The 20,302-nt window shown below is 42.3% G+C and overlaps 1 long non-coding RNA gene and 2 pseudogenes across 1 annotated transcript in view; 2 read left to right on the forward strand and 1 right to left on the reverse strand.

The window, feature by feature from the left end:
• Nucleotides 1-2,792: 2,792 nt before the first annotated feature.
• The window catches only part of LOC148164234 (uncharacterized), a 37,852-nt gene continuing 20,342 nt past the window's right edge, over nt 2,793-20,302 (forward strand). Inside the window, exon 1 of the long non-coding RNA XR_015768151.1 lies at nt 2,793-2,977. This is a non-coding gene — a long non-coding RNA (uncharacterized LOC148164234). The remainder of the gene's footprint in view (nt 2,978-20,302) is intronic.
• On the reverse strand, nt 7,152-9,210 carry LOC114201223 (immunity-related GTPase family M protein 1 pseudogene; annotated as a pseudogene).
• LOC114201222 (interferon-gamma-inducible GTPase 10-like) lies at nt 10,702-18,962 on the forward strand (annotated as a pseudogene).

The following is a 20,302-nucleotide window of genomic DNA, read 5'->3' on the forward strand; positions in this document are numbered from 1 at the left end:
AGTCTGACTCTGGACCTTGAGGTGTGCGTACCCGGGCTTCAGTGCCAGACCCATGCCTGCATAGGACACTGCAGGCCTCAGCCAACCAGACAGAGCACCAGCTCCAGAGTGATTCTCACACACTCCTGGGGAACAGATTAGTCCTGGTGAGCCCCTCATGGGAGCTTTCTCTCACCCACTACAAAAGGCCCCATCACTACCAGGGTACCTGAGTCTCAGAGGTATTTCTTACCTTACTACTGACAGCTGTAATTGGCTGTCTTCATGTGCTCATCTGCATCCACAGCCAGTTGTCAAGTTCACATGTGAGCTTGTATCTTTGCCTTACATTTGGTTCTACCAGAATTTCAGTCTCTCTTGTCCCCTATTTCCTCTCTGAATGATTTCTCAGTCTTTCTCCCATTATAGCAGTGATTGTCTCTGTATGTCAGGCAGAGAATATTTCTCTGATGTCCTCAAAATATGGCAGGAGGGAGAGACTCAGGACCAACTACACACAGAAGAATAGACACAGCAACAATCTGAAAAGAACTGAGATATTTCTCTATTTTAAATCTTTTACTTACTCATGTAATAGAGTGATCACCTACACACCGAAAAATCATCCCCAAGAAATAGAACATCTCTAACAACTTATACCTCCCTCTGTGTTCCTATTCACTCTAGCACTGTCTACAGCCCCTGGGTGACAATGTCATGCAGTATGTGTTTATGATTTTTTTATTTGTGGTGTTATCACTTACATATGTATGCCTAAACAGTACATTGCTTAGTTTTCTTGAAGCTTTATTTAAGGAGTATTCTATGTGTTCTTAATATTTAATCTCAACACTATACTAAAAGATTAAGTCCTCTCTATATAACTATGGTTCATACCTTTCAATGCTGTGTGTTATTTATCCTTTCTCTGTCAGTGCCTATCCTCTCCGTTTTCACAGTTATGAAGACTGCTGCTCAGAGGACACGTCCACATGGCCTCTGCACATTTTTGCAGAGTAACTCTTTGGTATAGGGTGAGGAGTGGAAATGTTGAGTCCTCAGGTGCATGAATGTGCCATTTTATGATTCAGCCATATTGTTTCTTCAAAGTGATTGTATTGATTTACATTCCCAGCAGCCACAGTTCAGAGATTCTATCAATCTGCAATCTCACCAGTACCTGATTTTTTCCGACTTTTAAAATTTTGCAATTGAACTAATTAACAGTGTCATCTTGTAGTGCACAGAGGTGCATTTTTCTCATTACTACTTAATCTGCAGTATTTTCTCTATTTTTTTGCCCAAATATATTTCTTTTTTTAAGAAAGTTCTATTCATGTCTTTTGCCCATTTCCATGCTGAAATTTTTTCCCTTTTCCCTAGTGATTTCTGGAATCTTTAAAATCCTTCCTTCCATCAATCCTTGGTTGGCTACATTTGCGCAAATATTTTCTCCAGCTTCGTGGATATATTTTTTTAAGATTTTATTTATTTATTTGAGAGAGAGAGAATGAGAGAGAGAGAGAGCACATGAGAGGGGGAAGGGTCAGAGGGAGAAGCAGACTCCCCGCCGAGCAGGGAGCCCAATGCGGGGCTCGATCCATGGACTCCAGGATCATGACCTGAGCCGAAGGCAGTCGCTTAACCAACTGAGCTACCCAGGTGCCCGCTTTGTGGACATTTTTAGACTTTCTTTTTGCATTTGATTCCATAAAGAGAAACTTCTCATTTTTATAGAGTCAAAGGTATCACATTGGTCAGTCTGTTTTATACAGCTGTCATCTTGGTATCTTTACACAGGTATCATCTCCTTTAATAAATCTTTCCCTAAGAACAGCTATGTTCTCTTCTTCAGTTCCCACTTGAAATTTACGTCTTAAGTCCATTGGAAGTTGATTATCATAAGTGATGGAAGTAGAGATTCAGTAACTTCTGTCCCTATGGAGAACCGTTTAGTCAGCTCCATTTACCACACAGTGCCTTCTATACCCACTGACATCCCATGTACTTTTCACAAGCAACAGAATTCCACACATGTCTGAATCCTATACAGGGCTGTACTTTTCTGTGGGCCAGTTGGTCTACACCTGTGCCAGCATTCAACTGTCTTAGATACTATAGCAGTGAAACAAATCTTAAAGATCCTCTTGCAGATCCTTATAGATATAGATCCTCCTATGTTCTTCTTCTAAAGAAATTTTGGTATTTTCCTCTTGATCCTCCATATAAATCTTAGAATCTAGGCACCTTCCTCCCTCTTTGTGTCCCCTTCCCTGGTATTTTACCAAATTTCCCACAGAGCCCCTCCTGGTAGTTTAAGTTGTTCATGAGTTGTTCCCATAAACTGCCAGGGAAATCTATGCCCAACAGTGATGATGTGGCAGCCAGCAGCAGGGCCCCTAAAAATGAAAGAAACAGAAAGACAGAGAAAAGTCCTTCTTCCTGATGGGAAATACTTCCCATTCACTGAAAGCTTTGGAAACTTGCCCACAGCCTTCCTCCTTGTCCCCAGGGCTTGCATGGGCGTCTTGGCTAGATGACTACACAGGGGTCATCTGAGACCTGTCTTTCATGGTCCCTGGTATTCTTCTGCCCTCCCCCCACTCCCTGAGCCACTGAATTCATAAGATCTTCATATTTCTTTTCCTGGAACTGCTTGTTTTGTGGAGAAACAACAGTTTCACTTTCATGTCCTGTAAATCTGGGCCTGCAACTGTCAGCCACGGTTTCCTGAGGAGGGGCGGTGCTCATGTCAGAGGCTGTCATCCTTCCTGTTGTTTTCACAATTTCCTAGGCAGGACAGAGGCTCTCCAGCCCCTTCCTCCATTCAGTGACCTCAGGAGCACTCAGTGCCTGCATTTCTCAGGGAGGACATGTCTGTGGAGTATTCCTATGTCAGGGGCTCCAGGTATACTTCACTAGACTCAGCATTTTCTGTTGTGTTAGTGGAAATATTTGTGATCTCTGACATCAGAAGCCTCTTTTCTTCTTGGAGCTGGTGAGTGAACAAATTATGTATGTGCAGTGATGGGATACTGGCTTTGAACTTGGAGAACTGAGCAGTAAGGTCGGCAAGTAGAGAGCAAAGATTTCATCGAGCTGCTTATGCCATCCTCTTTGGAGAAGAGAGAACCATTGTCTGAAGATACCTTTTTTAAAATGTGAATGTTGTTGATGCAAAAGTTGGGTATTCATCCTTTTTGATGGCTGAGTAGTATTCCATTGTATATATGGACCACATCTTCTTTATCCATTCATCTGCTGAAGGGCATCTCGCCTCTTTCCACAATTTGGCTATTGTGGACATTGCTGCTATGAACATTGGGGTGCATATGGCCCTTCTTTTCACTACATCTGTGTCTTTGGGGTAAATACCCAGGAGTGCAATTGCTGGGTCACAGGGTAGCTCTATTTTTAATTTTTTGAGGCACCTCCACACTGTTTTCCAAAGTGGCTGTACCAACTTGCATTCCCACCAACAGTGTAAGAGAGTTCCCCTTTCTCCACAACCTCTCCAACATTTGTTGTTTCTTGCCCTGTCCATTTTTGCCATTCTAACTGGTATAAGGTGGTATCTCAATGTGGTTTTCATTTGAATTTCCCTGATGGTTAATGATGATGAACATTTTTTCATGTGTCTGTTAGCCATTTGTATTTCTTCTTTTGAAAAGTGTGTGTTCATGTCTTATGCCCATTTTTTGACTTGGTTATTTGTTTTTTGGGTGTTGAGTTTGAGAAGTTCTTTATAGACCTTGGTTATCAGCCCTCTGTCTGTAGTGTCATTTGCAAATATCTCCTCCCATTCTGTGGGTTGCCTCTTTGTTTTGTTGACTGTTTCCTTTGCTGTGCAGCTGTGCAGCTTCTGCACAGAAGCTTTTTATCTTGGTGAAGTCCCAAAAGTTCATTTTTGCTTTTGTTTCACTAGCTTTTCGAGACGTATCTTGAAAGAAGTTGCTGTGGCCGATGTCAAAGAGGTCACTGCCTATGTTGTCATTTTGGATTTTGGATTCCTGTCTCACACTGAGGTCTTTCATCCATTTTGAGTTTATCTTTGTGTATAGTGTTAGAGAATGGTCGAGTTTCATTCTTCTGCAGGTGGCTGTCCAATATTCCCAGCACCATTTATTGAAGAGACTGTCTTTTTTCCATTACATATTTTTTCCTGCTTTGTTGAAGTTTACTTGACCATAGAGTTTAGGGTCCATATCTGGGCTCTCTATTCTGTTCCATTGGTCTATATGTCTGTTTTTGTGCCAGTGTCATGCTGTCTTGATGATCACGGCTTTGTAATATAACTTCAAATCAGGCAACGTGATGCTCCCAGCTTTTTTTTTCTTTTTCAACATTTCCTTGGTGATTCTGGGTCTTTTCTGATTTCATATGAATTTTAGGATTGTTTGTTCCAGCACTTTGAAAAATGTCATTGGAATTTTGATCGGGATGGCATTGAAGGTATAGATTCCTCTGGGAAGCATAGACATTTTAACAATGTTTATTCTTCCGATCCATGAGCATGGAATGTTTTTCCATCCTTTTGTGTCTTCCTCAATTTCTTTCATAAGTGGTTCTGTAGTTCCTAGAGTATAGATCCTTTCCCTATTTTGTTAAGGTTATTCTGAAGCATCTTATGGTTTTTGGTGTTATTGTAAATGGAATCGATTCTCTAATTTCTCTTTCTACAGTTGCATTTTTACTATATAAGAAAGCAATTGATTTCTGTGCATTGATTTTGTATCCTGCTATGTTACTGAATTGCTGTACGAGTTCTAGTAATTTGGGGGTGGAGTTTTTGGGTTTTTCACATAAAGTATCATGTCATCTGCGAAAAGAGACAGTTTGACTTCTTTGCCAATTTGAATACATTTTATTTCTTTTTGTTGTCTGATTGCTGTTGCTAGGACTGCGAGTACTATGTTGAACAATAGTGGCGAGAGTGGGCATCCTTGTCGTGTTCCTGATCTTAAGGGAAAGGCTCTCAGCTTTTCCCCATTGAGGATGATATTCACTGTGAGTTTTTCACAGATGGATTTTATGAACTTGAGAAATGTTCCCTCTATCCCTATACTCTGAAGAGTTTTAATCAGGAAAGGATGCTGTATTTTGTCAAATGCTTTTTCTGCATCAATTGAGAGGACCATATGGTTCTTCTCCCTCCTCTTATTAATGTGTTCTATCACATTGATTGTTTTGCAAATGTTGAACCACCCTTGCATCCGGGGGAAAATCCCACTAGGTCGTGGTGGATGATCCTGTTAATGTATTGTTGGATCCTATTAGCTAGGATTTTGTTGAGGATTTTGGAATCCATATTCATCATGGATATCGGTCTGAAATTCTCCTTTTTGATGGGGTCTTTGCCTGGTTTGGGGATTAAGGTAATGCTGGCCTCATAGAATGAGTCTGGAAGCTTCCTTCTGTTTCTATTTTTTGAAACAACTTCAGGAGAATATATTATTATTTCTTCTTTGAATGTTTGGTAGAATTCCCCAGGGAATCCATCAGGCCTTGGACTTTTGTTTTTGTTTTTTCTCTCTTTTTTTTATTATTATGTTAAGTTAATCACCATACATTACATCATTAGTTTTTGATGTAGTGTTCCATGATTCATTATTTGCATATAACACCAAGTGCTCCATGCAGAACGTGCCCTCTTTAATACCCATCACCAGGCTAACCCATCCTCCCACCCCCTCCCCTCTAGAACCCTGGTGGGAATGCAAGGTGATGCAGCCACTCTGGAAAATGCAGGTGGGAATGCAAGGTGATGCAGCCACTCTGGAAAACAGTATGGAGGTTCTTCAAAAAGTTGAAAATAGAGCTACCATATGATCCAGCAATTGCACTACTGGGTATTTACCCCAAAGATACAAATGGACTTTTGTTTTTTTGGGAGGTTTTTGATCACTGCCTCAATCTCGTTACTGGTTATTGGCCTATTCAGGTTGTAAATTTCTTCCTGTTTTAGTCTTCGTAGTTTATAGGTTTCCAGGAAGGCATCCATTTCTTCCCAGGTTGCTTAATTTCTTGGCATGTAGCTGTTGATAATAATTTCTAATAATTGTTTTTATTTCCTTGGTGTAGTCATTATCTCTCCCCTTTCATTCATAATTTTATTGATTGGGTCCTTTCTCTTTTCTTCTGGCCAGAGGTTTATTGATCTTATTAATTCTTTCAAAGAACTAGTTCCTAGTTTCATTGATCTGTTCTACTGTTTGCATGGTTCCTATTTCATTGATTTCTGCTCTAATCTTTATTATTTCTCTTCTCCCACTTGATTTATGCTTTATTTGCTGTTCTTTCTCCAGGTCCTTTAGGTGTGAGATTAGGTTGTATATTTACGACTTTTCTTGTTTCTTGGGAAAGGCTTATATTGCTATATACTTTCCTCTTAGGATTGCCTTTGCTGCATCCCAAAGATTTTGAACAGTTGTGTTTTCATTTTCATTTGTTTCCATGAATTTTAAAAATTCTTTAATTTCCTGGTTGACCCATTCATTCTTTTCTTTTCTTTTATTATTTATTCTCTTTTTTCAATTTTTATTTTACTTCCAGTTAGTTAACATACAGTGTCATATTAGTATGTACAATATAGGGATTCAACAGTTCTGTACAGACCCATTCATTCTTTAGTAGGATGTTCTTTAACCTTTGTGTATTTGAGCTCTTTCCAAATTTCCTCTTGTGATTGAGTTCAAGTTTCAAAGCATTGTGGTCTGAAAATATGCAGGGAATGACCCCAATCTTTTGGTACTATGTCCATACTGATTAAGTCCCTGGCAGTCAGTACTGCCTCTTACTCTCTTTTTTGAGGTGTGTTTTTCCGTGTTGTCATTCTGTCCAGAGAATAGATGAATGAGAGAAAAAATACTAAAATGGAAACAAAAGACCCCAGAAAAATATTCACTAAACAAATCAAATGAGACCTGAAACCAGGGAGGAAAAAGAGAGAGAGAGAATATAATCAAATAGGTGAGCAGAATAGAGCAATACACTGGGTTCTGTGTATAAAGCAGACTGCACTGGGAAAAGATTTCCTCAGGATGGTGTTCATTTTCTTGGCATCTAAATCAAGGCTGCATCATTACTTCAGCCAGCTGAAGCAGATAATGACATGGTCACCCAAGAATTGGATGTAGCGAGGAAGGCTGATGAATGCTTCATGACTGAACAAGTCATGAAGTCAGTCTCCAGTTCACTTTATGGAGAGGGTACAGATCCAGGGACTTCATGGTGGTCCTCTACTCCTTCATGAGCATCCCCATACTCTGGACCACCTGCTAAAGAGATTCATCATCCATTCCAAAGAGCTAACAGCAGGTGTTCAGACACTACTCTAAATCATTTTCATCCTGGACACCAAGGGTGTCTTGCAAACACTGTCTGGCTATTCTCTTCTGCAGAGAGATTGCCTTGACATTGATGATCTTCTCACTGATGTGGACAGGTTTTTCAGGGGAACATGTCTTCTGATGTCAGAGAGGTCCTTGTTCAAGGAAACTAAATTCAGGGAAATCATGTAATCAAGCATCAAAGCTAATAGAATATGAGGGGTTCACATACCTACTTCTTCTGAAGAGTTTCCTGGATAATCTCCCAGATCTTCTGCAGGAGCCATTCCTCCCAGAGTGCACTTGTGCTAAGATTTCTGTTCAGCTTGGTCTGATGATATAGAACCTCTTTCCCAGTCTAAGTATGGCTTTGGCAAGCTTCATGAGATTCATGTTGAACTGCTTGGATGCAGTGATGATGATGAGGTCTTATCGGCTTAACTGCACCTCTTTCAGACAGTTCTACAGGTTTTGTGTGACTACCACTGTGTGGGCACATCCCACAGCACCAAATTTGTCAAATGAGAAGAGTGGCAAGAGTGTCTCAGTGATCCTTACCACCTCAGTGGGAGCTGAGTCCTCCTCTTCATGCCAATTCCTTGCAATGCGTTGATGAAGGAGGACATACCATTGCCAAAGTCCCCACTCACTGTAATGCTTACTGGGGCACTGGTTGCTGTCTCCAGGGTTCTCCTGACCACGAAGACCACCTCCAGCAACATACCTTCTCCCAAGGCCTTTGCAATGGTCATGGCAACTGCCACCTATAAAATCCTCTAGCTTATATGGTATGCACAGCAGAGGTGAAGGATGTAGATAATGGGGTGTGAGGGGATAGAGCCCCTGCATCACACTGTTGACCAGTGCAGTATCCTGAGGAAGAAGGAAGAACAGAGGAGTTAGGAGGATTGGGTGTACAAGGCACCAGAGGAATATCAGCCTTAACATTAAGCTCAGGCCATCAGATTCATACCCAAGCTGCTAACAGAGATATCTTGAGTACAGAGTGAGCAAAACCCTCATTCAGGAATATGCACACTCTCAAAGGAATGCTCTGCAGCTGTGGTGCCAGTGGTCAGTGCCAAAGCAGTTTATGGACATAAGGGAATTTAAGCAGCAGAGCATCAGGAGGGTCACTCAGTCAGGACTCAAGAAGATGCAGGTTCCTCCTTCACTCATCTGGTTGAGCAGGACAACCCATGGGGGATACCTTCAGGGCAGTAGGGAGTTTGTGCCAGCTGTCCACATCCTTCAATTCTTAGGACTGACATATCTTCACTGCATTGGTCTTTAGAGTTAAGAATAAGCTGTTTTGACTAATATTGAAAAATGCATTTTCTTTCTGTTCAAGACATTTCTTCATAAAAAGTCTGAAATGTCTTAACATTAAGTGCATACATAAGGAATGCCTGTGTCTTTTCAGCTTGAACATTTAAGTCACAACAAACTTTCCAAATAATTGATTTTAAGCCAGCACTCATGTTTATACATGATTGTTTGTCATTGTGTTATTATAAGGATATAAGATCTTCTGCGAATATAGGTTACTCTTGTAGGCTGAACCCTGCAGTGAGATTGCAAGCATTTTTAGCACAGGATTAGGAAAGAGAATTGGCTGGAATTACCTTGTGGATTCTCCTCCTATTTGCCACACACAGTGTTTTGCCTGGTGTGCTTTCACAATCCCACAAGTTATGAGTGCCTACTTGGTAATAGATCTTAAAAAAATCTACTACCTCTACATGCATGAATGCAAATTTTTAAAGTTCAAGACTGCCTCCTTGGTGAGAAGTTGTCCTGTGAGCCCCATGTGGCCCTTCTGCTTCATGAAGGGCTGTCTACCCAACCAACCTGTTTGGCCCTGTGAAGCTGCTGGAGACCCATCCTCACACCGATCTGCCATTTTTCTGACCCAGAAAGCCTGTGATACATTTAACTTCCTCTGTGATAACATTTAACACCCATCTGTAGGTCTCATCATGCAACTTCATGCTCTCCTCCTCAGGGCAGCCAGGCTCACTTCTTTTGGGGTGGGTCCAGCTTGCCTCATTTTTTTCCTAGACTCCTCAGCCTGCAACCAGCCCCAAGGCCTGGACTCAAACTTTCCATTGAGGGAATGGGCCACGAGACAAGCTCTGCCCAAGGCAATGTGAACCTTTTCACATTGAACACTGAGCCTCAGTATTCTTCCCTGTGCAGAGGGGGAGCCATGCTAACCACTTCACAGGACTCCAGTGAGGGTTTCATGGTATGATCCAGGTGAAGTTCTCTTGTCAAGGTTCCTAGCAACTTCTCCCTGAGTCTTGTCTGGTCTTAATAACATCTCTGAGAAAGACTTTCCTCTGGTTCTTCTTACTCCCTCCAACACTTACCACAGGTTCTATGAAGGGTGACCTTGATGAAGCAGATGTTAGTGTTCCTTCTGGCAAGGTACCTCTCCCTGGAGTGTGTCCAGCCCTTAGGCAGTTCTCTCTGGGAAGGTCCAAAGCTGGTTCCAACCCCAGGTTGCTCCAGTTGGGTGGGGATTGCTTGAGGAAGAGCCTAGAGAGAGGGAGGGAAGAGGGAAGAGGATCTGGGGAGGACAGTGCAATTTGAAGGTTTTACTGCACTGGTACCTCTCCTGGACAGAGCTCCATCATTTCTGGATAAAGGAGGTCACAGGCCCCCAGCCCCAGCAGGAGGGAAATCAGGGAAGGCTGGATTCAGTTTCTAACCCTGGAAATGACCCAGTTTTCAAAAAAGAGGTGCACTGGGCACACTTCTATTTCAGAAGGCGAGGACAATCCAGGGTCTGCATGAACCCCACACAGAGAGTCACTCTGGGGTCTGCACAGACCCCAGCAGACTGGGGGAATGGGCTTGCCCTGATTTCTCCCAATTGAGCCATATCATCTGAAGTTAGCACCCAGATACTGAGAAGTCCACACTAAGCCCTGGTGAGGGTAGCCTCTCAGAGGGGTGCACACACTGCCCATAAATTGTTGCCTGTGACTTCCCGACATGCCCACCTCAGACCCTTACTGGCTTCCACCTGCTTAAATCAGAGTGCAGATACTACATCCACTGTGGAGTATCCTTTCTGACCCCAGTGTGACCCACCTGGTGTCAATGCACCAACTTCAACCAGTTTTGGGCCTGAGTCCCAGCACTGCTCACTACTGACTGGGTGACTCTGGGCAGCTGCTCAACCTCTCAGTGATTGTCATGCCCTCATTCTCACATGGAGCAGAAGGAAAAGCTCCCTCAGGTGTTTGTGGACAGGAGCGGGGCCCCAGGGAGGGGTCTTGTGACAGTAACAGGGTGATAGAAAAGGTCTGCTTTCCAAAGCGTCTGCCAAGATTGCAAACGTCCATAACGAGGTATACTACCATTATGCAGTCAAGAGATTGTGAACATGGCATCACAACCCTTGATGCCTCCCTTGTGTCAGAACAGCACAGGTAAAGACTTGAGGAGAAGAGAAGGGAAGCCTATTGTAAGGAATGTTTTCCTTTTAGGACAACCATAAGGGTTGGACATGGTCTTCCTAGCTCAGAGGATCTTTGCAGAAAGAGGCTGGACTGCCCTTCTTTGTTTGTCACCAAGCAGGTATGAGGCCAACAGTCCCGACTGTGCCTGTCCCCAGGATCCTAAGGGGGAAGTCAGTGTGAGTGAGCCCCAGATGGCCCCTCCTACCTGAGGAACACTCACCACCCACTGCCATGAGCTAGATTGCAACTGTCCTACATATGTGTAACTTTCTTAAACCTTGGTTCTCCTCAGCTGTGCCCCTCTGTGTAATGCAGGAAAGAGGAGAGAAGCTGACTTTTTTCTTATCCCTGCCACAGGTGTCTCAGTTGGAGGAGAGCCTGAGCCAGGGCAGAGTTCAATCCATAAGAGTTTGGAGATTGTTTATTAGACTAACCGGAGCTCTACTCACCTGAGTAGATTCAGGAGACAGGATATTTCCTGAGCTATTCCAACCATCACTGACCAGGAAATGTCTGTTTTGTGTGTGTACTTTTCAGAGACCATACTGATCTCCATGACTGCCCCTTCCAGCGTGTGTCATGCCCTAAGGAGGTCAAGTCTAGAGGCCTCATCTTATCATCACAGATCAATGTCCAATGGCAACCTAGAAGCTAGTAAAATGTGTGAGGTAAAGAAAGGACCACACCCATTTATTCCACCTCAGCAAATGCTTATAGATCAATCTTGCAGTGGGGTTTCTAGACAAATACTGCCTGAAAACTGCTGGTCTGACAGCTCTAGACAAATCATTTTAAGACCATCTGCCTTCCCCTGACTCTTGTGTCTGCTTTGCTTAGTTGGATCGCCAGCCCTAGGATAGTGTCAGATGGAGGCCTTGCAGTCCTCTCCCTGTGTTGAAAGGATGATCATGCAATCAGAAGGTATGAGATGAGAGGAGATGGCACACTCCAAAAACACTGAATTTGGCTGCTTGCTTGGACCTAATGAATTCATCTGGCCCAGAGATTAGCCTGGAAAGAAGAACCCAAACCTAGAAAAGATTAACAAATTGTGCCCCCAAATGAAGTCTGCAGTTTTTGTATGAGCCTCATGGGCTCCATATTCTACCATGTATTCCTGGTCCCTGTGGGAACAGGAACAAGGCAAGGTCTGCAGACCACTGATGAGGCTGGGTAAAAGATTGAGATGGAGAGGGAAAAGCTGTGCTGGTGTCCAGGGAAAAATTCTACTTGGTAAGTGATCTATGGTGACCATCCCATGTCTGATCTCACCCACTTGTCTTGAGGAAGGGTCTTGAGATCAGAGGGGCTCAGACCAGAGGGTCTGACTGTGACCTGTGAGGTGTGCCCTTGAGATATCAGGCCTCAGCCCACTGAGCACTGTGACCACTCCTGACCAGAGGAGATGGAGCTGTGAGTTCAGTCTCAGCTGGAAAGCTCCCTGCAAATGGTCAGCAGAGCAATCTGCAAAGCACACAAGTGCTGTTCATGTCCTCAGTCATTCACAGTAGTTGCACAGTATTTGTGCTCATGAGTGCAAGTCTGTGCATGTCAGTCTCCTAATATGTGATCAGTTTGGGGCTGGGCAACAGGTAGATGCAAAGTTCAACTTGTTCTTTATAATCTTCCAAAATTCCACCCTCCCTGGCCCCTCTCAGGCTCTTCTCTAGTTTACTATTCTCATCCCCTGTCCACAGGTTTGCAAACTGTGACTGTGATAGTCCCTCTTGATATCACCGTAACTTAAATTGCCACCTAAACCTACAAAGGTTTAAAAGACAAACAAACAAACAAACAAAAACAAACAGAGTTAGGCCTGAGGGACTTTTAATGAGTGCTTGTTTTATTGTGTGTACATGCCCCCAAATAGGTGTTATTCTCAGGATCTAGCCATCTATCTATCTTCAAAAGGTAGAATTCTGCTCTGCATATAAGAAGCAATTGATTTCACTTTCATGTGCATAGAGAGAAAGTTACAATATGGTTATAAATCATACTTCTTGATTTCCGAATGGTGACTTAGAGCAGGATGTCTGACTCTGGACCTTAAGGTGTGCACACTGGGGCATCAGGCCCCAGTCCACTGGGTCCTGAGGAGACTACAGACCAGAGCCAACTAAACAGGGCACCAGCCCCAGAATGATTCTCACAGAGTGGTGGGAGCAGCCCAGCCATGAGGAGCCCCTGAGTGGAGGCTTTCTGTAACCTGATAAAAAAAGCCCAATCACTGCCAGTGTACCTGAGTCTCATAGGATTTTCCTACCATACTACTTAGAGCTGTAATTTGCTGTCTGTGTGTGTTCATCTGCATCCACAGCTAGTTGTCAAGTTCATGTGTGAGCCTGCATCTTTGTTTTGCAGTTGTGTCTACCTGGAATTTCAGGCTCTCTTGTCTCCTGCCTCCTCCCTGAATGATTTCTCAGTCTTTCTCCCATCACAGCAGTGATTGTCTCTATATGTCAGACAGAGAATATTTCTCTGACGTCCCTAAAATATGGCAGGAGGGAGAGACTCAGGACCAACTACACACAGAAGAATAGACACAGCAACAATCTGAAAAGAACTGAGATATTTCTCTATTTTAAATCCTTTACTTACTCGTGTAATACAGCGATCACCTACATACTGAACAATCATCCCCAAGAAATAGAACATCTCTAACAACTTATATCTCCCTCTGTGCTCCTATTCACTCCAGTTCTGTACACAGTCCCTGGGTGTATTTCATGCAGTACATGTTTATGATTCCTTTACTTTACTTATGGTGTAATCATTTACATATGCATCCCTAAACAATATATTGCTTAGTTTTCTTGAAGCTTTATTTAAGGGGTGTTCTATGTGTTCTTTTTTTTATTAATAATTTTTTACTTCTATGGGTTCTTAATATTTAATCTCAACACTATATAAAAGATTAATTGCTCTCTATATAACTATGGTTCATGTCTTTCAGTGCTGTGTAAGTCAACTCATTTATTCCTTCTCTGTCAATGCCCAGCCTCTCCTTTCTCACAGTTGTGAAGACTGCTGCTAGGAGCACACATCCACATGGCCTCTGCGTATTTTTGCAGAGGGAATCTTAGGTATAGGGTTAGGAGTGGAAATGCTGAGTCCTGAGGTGCATGAATGTACAATTTTATTAGAGTGAGCCATATTGTTTCTTCAAAGTGATTGTATTGATTTACATTCCCAGCAGCCATATTTCAGAGATTCAATCTATCTACATTCTCACCAATACCCAATTTTGTCCAAATTTTTAAATTTTCCAATTAATGTCATCAGATACTGCACAATTTTGCATTTGTCTCATTCATGCTTGATCTGTGGCACTTTCCCTCTTTTTTTCCCCAAACACCTTTATTTTTTGAGAAAGTTCTGTGCATGTCTTTTGCTCACTTCCATAGTGGATTGTCAGACCTCTTTTTTAGTGATTTCTGGAATTTTTAAAATACATCCTTTCAAGTGATCCTTAGTTGACTACGTTTTTGCAAATATGATCTCCAGATTCATGGAGATTTTGAAACTTTGTTTTGCATTTGCTTTCATGGAGAGAAGCTTTTCATTTTAATAGAGTCAAAGGTATCACATTGGTCAGTCTGTTCATACAGCTGTCATCTTGGTATCTTTATATGGGTATCCTCTCCTTTAAGAAAATTTTCCCTAAGAACAGCTATGTTCTCTCCTACAGTTTCCATTTGAAATTAATGTCTTAAATTCATTTGGAGTTGATTATCATAAGTGATGTAAGCAGAGACTCGGTAACTCTGTCCATATGGAGAACCGGTTAGTCAGCTCCATTTACCACACAGTGCCTTCTATACCCACTGACATCCCATGTACTTCTCCCAAGCAACAGAATTCCACACATGACTGAATCCTATACAGGGCTGTGTGTCTCTTTCTGTGAGCCAGTTGGTCTACCCCTGTGCCAGCATCCAACTGTCTTAGATAATATAGCAAGGAAATAAATCTTATGTGATACAGCAAATCCTCCTTTGTTCTTCTTCTAAAGAAACTTAGGTATTTTCCTCTTGATCTTCCATATGAGTCTTAGAAACCTGGCTCTTCCTCCCTCTCTGTGTCTCACCATCTGACTGTCTTGTCAATTTCCTCAGAGTTCCTCCTGGTAGTTTAAATTGTTCATGAGGTGTGACTCCATGACTTGCCAGGATATCCATGGCCAAGTGTTGATAACATGGCAGCCAGCAATAGGGCTCCTAAAAGTGAAAGAAACAGAAAAACACAGAAAAGTTACAGTCCCTCTGCTTTCTGATGGGAAATGCTTCTCCCATTCAGTTGAAGCTTTGGAAAATTGCTCACAGCCATCTTTCTGTCCCCAGGGCTCTCACAGGAGTCTTGGCTAGATGACCTCACAGGCATTATCAGAGACGTGACTTGCGGGGCTCCCAGTGTCTCTCTGCCCTCCCCTCATTCTCTGAGCCTCCTGAGGTCAAAACATGTGTTTGTTGTTGTTGTTGTTTTTTTTCCTGGAACTGCTCATTCTGTGGAGAAATGATGGTTTCACTTTCATGTCCTATAAATGTGGGCTTTCAACTAAGCCAAGTCTTTGAGGTTGTTGTCCTTCGTGCTGTCTTTCACACTTTACCCAGAATGGACAGATGCTATATACCTTTTGCTCTGTACAATGATCTCAGGAGCACCCACTGCCTGCATTTCCCAGGGAGGACAGGTCTGTGGTGTGTTCCTAAGCCAGGAGTTCCAGGGGTACTTCACTTGGCTCAGCATTTTCTGTTGTGTTAGTGGAAGCATTCATGATCTCTGACATCAGAAACCCTTTTCTTTCCAGAGCTGGTAAGTGAACAAAATGTGCACCTGCTAAAATGGGATACTGGCTTTGTGTTTGAAAGGTTGAGGTGTAGATCTGACTGGTAGAGAACTAAGATTTCATCCAGCTTCTCATGCCTGCTGGCATGAGATGATCTTCAGATAATCTGAAGATGCTTATCTTTCTTCTTCTTTTCTTTTCTTTTTTTTTTAAAGATTTTATTTATTTATTTGAGAGAGAGACAATGAGAGATAGAGACCACGAGAGGGAAGAGGGTCAGAGGGAGAAGCAGACTCCCTGCCGAGCAGGGAGTCCGATGTGGGACTCGATCCCAGGACTCCAGGATCATGACCTGAGCCGAAGGCAGTCACTTAACCAACTAAGCCACCCAGGCGCCCTCTTCTTCTTTTCTTAATGAGAGAGTTTTAAGAAAATTTGGAATAAGCAGAATGTTTACTGAGTGTCTCCAGTTGGAAACCATGCTGTGTTGTCATGCTATCCATCCTTCCAGACTATAGAGCCATTTCAAAACAGCTCACATCTGAGGTGGACATTTCTTCTTGTCACCTCACATGGCAGAAGGCTCTCTGGGTTTTTTAATGGGCACTAATACATTCATGATGGCTCTGCCCTCTTGGCTAAGGTACCATCAAAATGCCCAAGTACTAATACCACAACTTCGAGCTGGCACTTGATCTATGAATTTTGTGGAGGACACAAGTATTCAGTCCATAGCAGTTGTATATATAAAATCTGTCTGTGGAGGTTCAATTGACTTACCACCCTCATCTTAGAATACAGTACTCTTGCCCCTTTTTTAATATTCATTTCATTATTCTTGTAGTATAAATGTCTCTTTTTTTGGATTCTTCATTCAACTAGTAATATCTGCTTGGTTCCTTTGTTAGTAATTAGTTAAATAAAATCCTTAACACATATTCCTTTTATATTTATTTGAAAGTCATGATTCTCCCTCTTTTGAAAATTGTCCTTGCAGGACATGCAGGAGCATGCTCCTACTGCTAAAAGCACACTGGTAGTTCCTGAGACAAACTTATGGGTATAAATATGTTTTTCTAAATTTTATTTTATTTTATTATGTTATGTTAGTCACTATACAGTACATCATTATTTTCTGATGTAGTGTTCCATGATTCACTGTTTTTGCATAACACCCAGGGCTCCATGCAATATGTGCCCTCCTTAATACCCATCATTGGACTAACCCATCCCTCTACCCCTCCCCTCTAAAACCCTCAGTTTGTTTCTCAGAGTCCATAGTCTCTCATGGTTCATCTCCCCCTTCGATTCCCCCCCTTTCTTTTTCCCTTCCTTCTCCTAATGTCCTCCATGCTATTCCTTATGTTCCACAAATAAGTGAAACCATATGATAATTGACTTTCTCTGCTTGACTTATTTCACTTAGGATAATCTCCTCCAGTCCCATCCATGTTGATGTAAAAGTTGGGTATTCTTCCTTTCTGATGGTTGAGTATAGTCCATTGTACATATGGACCACATCTTTATCCATTCATCTGTTGAAGGGCATCTCAGCTCTTTCCACAGTTTGGCTATTGAGGACATTGCTGCTATGAACATTGGGGTGCATATGGTTCTTCTTTTCACATCTGTGCCTTTGGGGTAAATGCCCAGTAGTGCAATTGCTAGGTCATAGGATAGCTCTATTTTTAATTTTTTGAAGCACTTCTGCACTGTTTTCCAAAGTGAGAATTCAGGTGGGATCTAAAACATGTGACAGGAAGAAACAGAGGAAGTAAATAAGAGCTCTAATTTTACTGAGTCAATTCTCCACAGTTTGAAACATTGGTGCCTGATTATATCATGGCACTTCAAGGAAGTTATTACTTCCTTGAGGTGAGGTAAATGGACATTAAGCAGCCGTGGGGCAATTATTACAAGGACTATGTGCTGGCTATCCCCCTTATGGAACACACATCCTGGTGGGCTTTTCTCTGCCTCTAGGTTGTCCCACAAGACAAGTCATTCCCCTGTTTGCTGCAGGGGATGGGAAGTGAGCTATGACTACAGTTCTTCTGTGCTCCCCAGTGTGCTGGCCTGACTGATTTTTCCTACAGACTGGAAAGGCTTCGGACTCTGTATTGAAGTTTCAAGAAAGTGAAGACTGTCTGCATTAGTTTCTCATTGCTGTGTAAGAAATTAACACAAACTTAGTGAGCTAACACAACATATATTTATTTGCTTTGAGGTCTAGAGGGGAGGTGTGCAAAATGAATCTTAAGGGATCTAAAATCAGGGTGTCAGTAGGGTTAGCTCCTTTAGGAAGCTCCAGGAGACAATCCATTTCTTTGTCTTCTCCTCCTTTTAAAAGGTGCCCAAATTCCCTTGTTTGTGGCCCTCTTACATCTTAAATCTTTCTGGATTTCCACTCCAAACTGTTTCCAACATCTCATCTTTTCTGCATTCAGCCTTGCCTTCTTCATAGAAATTCCCCTGTGACTATCTCATCACATTAATGAGTAAGGCAGGGAGAACCTCTCTTCAGAAAACGTTTCTAAAATTCAAGCAACCCATCAAGAGGTCAATCTACAAGAGGTGGCTGACATAACTCAGGAATCACTTCTGAAAGCAGAGAACACTCCTCAGCATATGGCTATGTTTGGGGAATCTAGACTGGAAGTACAGTTTCATCAATGCCCTGTGAGGTTGTAGTCATGAAGAGGACAGTTCTGCTACTGTTGGACTTTTGGAGACCACCATGAAGAAACTCCCCATCAACATCCAAAAGTTCCCAATTTGACCTTCTGAGATCTGCCTGGCACTGGAACCCCAATTTCCTTCCACATACCTGTCTGGAAATGGTGGGATTTGCTGACTATTACACCCTTATTATCATTTATTCCAAAACTTTAAGGATGGTTTGCTGGCCCCCAACATTAGGGGGCTAGGTGAGAAATTCCACTTTGTTAGAACCAAGGTGGACAATGATTTATATAATGAAGAGAAAAACAATACCATGTCCTTCAATAAGGAGAGTTCTTCAGTAGAACTGAGACAACTGCCTGGCTACTCAGCAACATAGGAGTGCCTGAGACATGCCTTTACTTGGCCTTCAAATTTGACCCATTTTCCAAGCCTGGGGGAGACCTTGCTGAAGGTCCCCCTGTTCATAAGCATTACACCTTGTGCCCCTTTTACCCAATTTGTCTGACACTTCCATTGAGATGAAGAGGGCTTTCCTCAAGGAAATTATCTGGCTGGATGCCCTGAAATCACTGGCTTTCACTCTTTCCCCCTTCAGGTCCTGCTTCCCTGACTTTGATTTGTCCCAGCAGAGGAAGTGCTTGAATGTTTATGAGAGCCATTTTGGCTTGGATGAGATGCCAGTCAAAGGGATTGCCAGGAAGAGGGCATGTCTCTGGAGGAGATCAAGAGTTTCACCAAGTCCTTGAAACTATGGTTACTATTCAAGAATGACTGCATTCTTTTTTTTTAATGTTTCTATCTTTCTTTTTTTTATTATGTTATGTTAATCACAATACATTTCATCATTAGTTTTTGATGTAGAGTTCCATGATTCATTGTTTGCATATAACACCCAGTGCTCCATTCAGTATGTGCCCTCTTTAATACCCATCACCAGACTAACACATCACCCCACTCCCCTCCCCTCTAGAACCCTCAGTTTATTTCTCAGAATTCATAGTCTCTCATGGTTATTCTACCCCTCTGATTTCCCCCCCTTTATTTTTCCCTTCCTGCTATCTTCTTTTTTTTTTTTTTAACATATAACATATTATTTGTTTCAGAGGTACAGGTCAGTGATTCGGCAGTCTTACACAATTCACAGTGCTCACCATAGCACATACCCTCCCCAATGTCTATCACTCAGCAACCCCATCCCTCTCACCCCCACCACTCCAGCAACCCTCACTTTGTTTCCTGAGATTAAGAATTCCTCATATCAATAAGGATATATGATACATGTCTTTCTGTGATTGATTTATTTCGCTCAGCATAATACCCTCCATTTCCAGCCACATCCTTGCAAATGGCAAGATTTCATTCCTTTTAATGGCTGCATAATATTCCATGATATAGATAGATAGATAGATAGATAGATAGATAGATAGATAGATAGATACCACTTCTTTATCCACTCATCTGTCGATGGACATCTTGGCTCTTTCCACAGTTTGGCTATTGTGGACATTGCTGCTATAAACATCAGGGTGCATGTACAACTTCGGATCCCTACATTTGTATCTTTGGGGTAAATACCCACTAGTGCAATTGCTGGATAATAGGGTAGCTCTATTTTCAACTTTTTGAGGAACCTCCATACTGTTTTACAGAGTGGCTACACCAGCTTGCATTCCCACCAACAGTGTGGGAGAGTTCCCCTTTCTCCGCATCCCCGCCAACATCTGTCCTTTCCTGACTTGTTAATTTTAGCCATTCTGACTGGTGTGAGGTGGTATCTCACTGAGGTTTTGATTTGGATTTCCCTGATGCCAAACGATGTTGAGCACTTTTTCATGTGTCTGTTGGCCATTTGGATGTCTTCTTTGGAAAAATGTCTGTTCATGTCTTCTGCCCATTTCGTGATTGCATCATTTGTTCTTGGGGTATTGAGTTTGATAAGTTCTTTATAGATTTTGGATGCTAGCCTTTGATCTGATATGTCATTTGTAAATATTTTCTCCCATTCTGTCAGTTGTCTTTTGGTTTTGTTGACTGTTTCTTTTGCTGTGCAAAAG

This window comes from Eumetopias jubatus, unplaced genomic scaffold (genome assembly GCF_037043125.1).
Source record: "Eumetopias jubatus isolate StellerSeaLion01/CBP00866 unplaced genomic scaffold, mEumJub1_p1.0 scaffold_5, whole genome shotgun sequence".
Classification (NCBI taxonomy): domain Eukaryota; kingdom Metazoa; phylum Chordata; class Mammalia; order Carnivora; family Otariidae; genus Eumetopias; species Eumetopias jubatus.